This window comes from Anoplophora glabripennis, unplaced genomic scaffold, assembly GCF_000390285.2.
Source record: "Anoplophora glabripennis isolate ALB-LARVAE unplaced genomic scaffold, Agla_2.0 scaffold189, whole genome shotgun sequence".
NCBI classification, from domain to species: Eukaryota; Metazoa; Arthropoda; class Insecta; order Coleoptera; family Cerambycidae; genus Anoplophora; species Anoplophora glabripennis.
The window spans coordinates 194975-200419 of NW_019416355.1; positions in this window are offsets into that span (position 1 = coordinate 194975).

Here is a 5445-nt window from a genome sequence, read left to right on the forward strand (position 1 = left end):
GTATAATTGCAGCGTTTTTATTAGCGGCCAGTGGATTTAATTAAATTCGAAACTTTTCGCTAGCAGGCCGCAAAAACAATGACGCTGTGGCACTCGCTATGGGGGTGGCGAGAGTTGCGGTGAGAAGAAGTGTCCAATGTAATGCTAAATTTCAAGTTTGGACTGAAGTATACTCCCAAACAGATTTTTCATTTGCTAAATAAGAAAATATTAAAATTTTTTATAAAAACGAAGCATATTTGGCGCCCAACATGTGGCCAGTATGTCTGAAACGTCAAGAGCAACGAATTGTAACCACTAGAAGGAGTTTTATTGTTGTGTAGTTTTTATGTATGGACATTTATTTAGTGCTAAGACGTGGTTAGAAAGTGTGTTATTTGTAAAGTTTTATTTAAAAAGGGACGAGCAGCGGTCTTTCCACAGGTAAGTAAACAAGCAACATGGGCGGCGTTTGAGGAATTACATAAGGGTGTTTTACATTTAGTACTTAATTAGCAGTGATAAAATACTGACTAAATCATTATCTAAATTATTAAAATGATATATTTTTTAATTGTTCAACTTATTTTTTCCTGTTTCAATAATATTATAAGTATATTATGAGTAATACCTGTATTTTTTAGATTTCCTAAGAATCTGGAACGAAGAAACTTGTGGAAGCTCTCCCTAGATGATGTCAATATTACAGACATTTTTGTTCTAATCATTTTGCGATTAATGATTTTCTGACAATGCCATCAGGTATAAAGTACTTGCGAGCGACAGCTATTCCAGTAATAGCTTATACTTATAGCAGATAAAATAACTTTTATATCGATTAAAATATACAAGTAAAAAGCCTTTACGGTTACCTNGATTATTGTCCTGTACTTTTCCGATTGAGAACCTTCTATTTGTTCATCGGGGCTATAATGTCTGCGATTTGGATTTAGTTAAAATGTCAATATAATTATCCAAAGTTGTTTGTAACCCGTTGTCTCCTTTTTAAATAATAATTCACATAAGCCTGGACTTCCGATGTATTTCACATTGCCGACCATTTAATTTTTACCGATTATTTCCAAATTTAAATTACTGATTTTGAATTTTTCCCTTTCTAAATCATTCACATCATACTGACGATCATTGTCTGTCTCATCTCCTCTAACAGACAAATATATGTATCGTCTTGGAAGAGGATCGTAAGCGTCTAAGTAGTCATTATAAGCACGAGTCATTATAAAGGTCTCGTAGACAAAGACAACTTTGCTCCACCTCTTGCTTAATTAAGTCATCACTAATTTGTTCATCAGTAATTGATTCTGGTTTGCGATCATTATTCGCGACGTGAGAGTAGTCGACACTACGTATTTACTCGTGCTACTGAATGATTGCTAATTTTGTGTTGTTAAAAGTGTTATTAATTAGTTTTGACTTGCATAGTCGAACAATAAACTGTTGCTTTATGCACTTGTGGTATTTTCTAACGTATTCAACTAATGTCAACAGTTGTGGGATTAAATACTAAATTCAATTATTCGCTACCAATACAGTGTCTTATCAGCTTGTTTTTTTCTGGATGCGAGGAGCGTGACCACTAACGGTCACCTTGAATTTAATTTAATTTAAATTTATATACTCCTAATTACAAAGTTACTCCTGTGGCTTTGCCATGGCATATGAAAATGCAACAAATGCGGAATCTTCCACTAAATGCACCAGGTGCAAAAATCAGGCACGTTCTGGGATAAGGTGCATACGTTGTGGTAGAACTTCTCATAAAAGTTGTTTAAAAATTTTAAAGAATGTTCAGTTTCTTGACAATGACACAGTGGTCTGCTGCTCAGATGTACAGGATGTTCTATCTAATACTCAAGATAATAGTGAATCTAACGGTATCCCTAATTTGAATTCAGATGACCCTTCAATGATCAATCTGAATAATATCAGAATACCGTACCTAGAGGAAATTATTCGACAAAAAGATTTGGTTATAAGTAATCAGAGTATTGCAATTAAGGCATTACAAGAACAAATTGCTTTACTGAATGAAGCTAGAAGTATTTCTGATGTCTCTCCGCAACCTATCTCTAAAATGACGCAAGTGAATACTGGTAAGAAAGTGGCAAAGAAGAATCAACATATGAAAGTAGGTGCTCCATCTGCTGTTTTTGTGGATACTCCATCTTCGGTTATTTCTGAGAGTACAGTATCTGCTGCTCTTCACAGTGCAAAAGCCCTAAACTTGTGTGACAAAATTATTAATATTGAAAGTGATTTACCTACACGCAAACCAGCATTTCGTAGAAGTGCCAGAGATAAAAGCAGAAACATATTGATTGGCAATCAAGAAAGTCCTGTTGGGTGCCCTTTCAAAGCTGCAGCTAAGAATATTCCAAACCGCACATTTAATTATCATGTGACTAACCTCAGTGTTAATACTGATGTAATTGCTCTTGAGAACTATTTAAAAAGTTTTTCCCCTAACACATCTGTGGTTAAGTTAAACAGCAAAAATCCAACAAAATACTCCTCATTTAAAGTGTCAGTTCCTGAGGCTGAATCATCTAAATTGTTAGATAGAAATATATGGCCCCAAGGTGTGATTTTAAATAAATTTTTTCGCCCTCAAGGATATGACAACTCAAGTGATAGGCAATCAGAAGAACCGAAAAGGGACATTCGTCGGTAATTCTAATTGCTTTTCTATGTATCATGTCAATGTCCAAAGTTTAACGAACAAAATTGACGAAATTAGTATTGCATTGATGTCCCATCAGATTGATATTTTATGTATTTCAGAGCACTGGCTTGATTTTGACAAACTGAAGGCTATTGAATTGCCTAACTATCAATTAATATCTTCTTTTTGTAGAAAAGGTAAAAATCGGCATGGTGGCGTTGCAATTTTTGCCACATTGAATGTATGTGTTAAAGATGTTGATGTTAGTCATTTTAGTTGTGAACTTCATGCAGAATTTTGTGCAGTTGAAATTGTAAATATCGACTGTTTAATTGTTGCTATTTATAGGTCTTCAACTAATGGGGACTTGATGATTTTTAAGAACAGTATTTGTAACGTTTTAGATTTTTTCTATCGGAAGTATAAATTTATTATATTTACGGGTGACTTTAACTTGGACTTTGAATGTAATTCTGAATTTGTTTGTGATTTACGAAATTATTTTCTTATGTATGGAATGCGACCTTGCATAAACGTTCCAACAAGAATTACGCTTACTTCTAGGTCCTGTCTGGATAACATTATTACGAACTTATGTTCTGATTTTATTGAGTGTCGGGTTTGGGATATTGACGTATCTGATCATACAGGAGTTCTCATCCGCTTCACAGGTAATGATTGTATCAATGGTCCTAAACCTGGCAATTACTTGTTTAGACGTATTATCAATGACGGCAATACTACCGAATTCCTTGATCAATTAGGCCGAATAAATTGGTCAAATATTCTTACTCCAAATTTTAGTTGTAACGATTTTACAAATATTTTTTTGGACACTTTTATGCAAGTTGTCAATGAATGTTTTCCATTTTCTGAAACTCTTTGTACATCACGTGTCAAGTGGTTTAACAGGGAACTTAAAGTGATGAAACGGAAACTTAGTAAAACTAGAAGAAGGTTTAATGTTACAAATTCACTAGAGGACTGGCGGTCGTATCGGCACATGCGTTATAATTATAAAAAGCAAATTCGGGTTACAAAACGTTCTGCTTATACAAAATTAATTTCCTCTTCTAATAATAAAACTAAGACCATATGGAATATTGTCAATCATGAAAGAAAACCCAGTAATTGTTTAAGTAAAATTCAAATATCACCAGATGACTTCAATTCATACTTTGCTACAATCTCAGATGTAATCGCTCAGTCGATTGATAATGTGAGTACTAGTCCTCTGGTGCATTTAAATAAATTACCTAAACCCGTCACATCATTCTTTATATCAGCTATATTAGAAACTGATGTCCGCCAAGCTATTTTACGCTTAAAAAATTCTAGTTGTCCGGACTATTATGGATTAAATAGTTATATAATCAAGTCGGCTTTGGAGTTGCTTGTTTCACCATTGACGCTTTTTTATAATAAGTTTGTCGAAGAGGGGTTCTGGCCAGATTGCCTTAAGGTTGCAAGGGTTCTTCCTATTCACAAGAAAGGGGACGCAGAAGTTTTAGACAATTTTAGACCTATTGCTATTGTTCCGATCTTTGCTAAGATTTTTGAAATTTTGATAAAAGACAAGCTACTTTCCTATTTGGAAAGTAACGCGATTCTATCCCCATTGCAGTTTGGGTTTAGGCGGAGCTTTTCTACCATTAGGGCTCTTCTTACTATAATAGAGGAGATTGTTGAGGGATTTGACAATAAAATTGTATCTCATGTTACATTATGCGATTTGACCAAAGCATTTGATTGCATCGATATTGAGATACTACTGCAAAAATTAGAATATTATGGTATTCGCAATAATGAATTGAATCTTTTTCGAACCTATCTATTAGGTAGAAAACAGTGTGTGAGCATTGACAATAAATTATCTACTCTTCTCCCTGTTGTAAGAGGAGTTCCTCAGGGATCTGTGTTGGGACCAATACTTTTCTTGATTTATATCAACGATTTACCTACAAATATTTCTAGTGGTACTTGTGTCCTTTTTGCTGACGACACTACTATTCTAACACCAGGAAATTTGAGCACAGACAGCTTGAATGAAGCAAAAACCTGGTTTTCAGCGAATAGATTAAAACTGAATGTATCTAAGACTCAACATATATCTTTTACATCAGATAAAAAATGTGCTAAATCTGATCCTGTAAAGTTGCTAGGTATTACCTTGGACGCTGGCCTTAGATGGACAGATCATATCCGTTGTTTGTGCTCAAAGCTTGCGACCCAGATATATGTTATGAGACAGCTGCGGCCTTCTGTGGATAGCAAAGTTATGCGAATAGTTTATTTTTCATTGATTCACAGTCATCTTCTTTATGGAGTTAATTTGTGGGGTAATTCAAGTTTTGCTCTCAAACCATTTGTCATACAGAAGGCCGCTGTTCGTCTTATCGCGGGTGTACCAAACTATACTCATAGTAGGGTTTACTTCCAAAAATTTAAGATATTGCCACTCCCGTGCCTATATCTACTTGAATCATTGTATCTGGTTCATAAAAATTTGCCAAACATTCCGACACATTCTGGTGTACATGAATATAAGACTAGGCACCGTGGAGCTCTTATAGTCCCTTTCTCTAGGATTAATATAACTAGAAATAATAAACCCAAAATAGATTTATATAATAAATTGGTTCATTTCTTCAAGCACGAGAATATTAAATTAATGTCTCTCAAATCATTTTACAATTTCACTAAAAATTTTTTTATGACGAAATGCTATTTTAGTACTGATGAGTTTCTTTCTGATATGTGTTCTATTACTTGAAATGTACTGT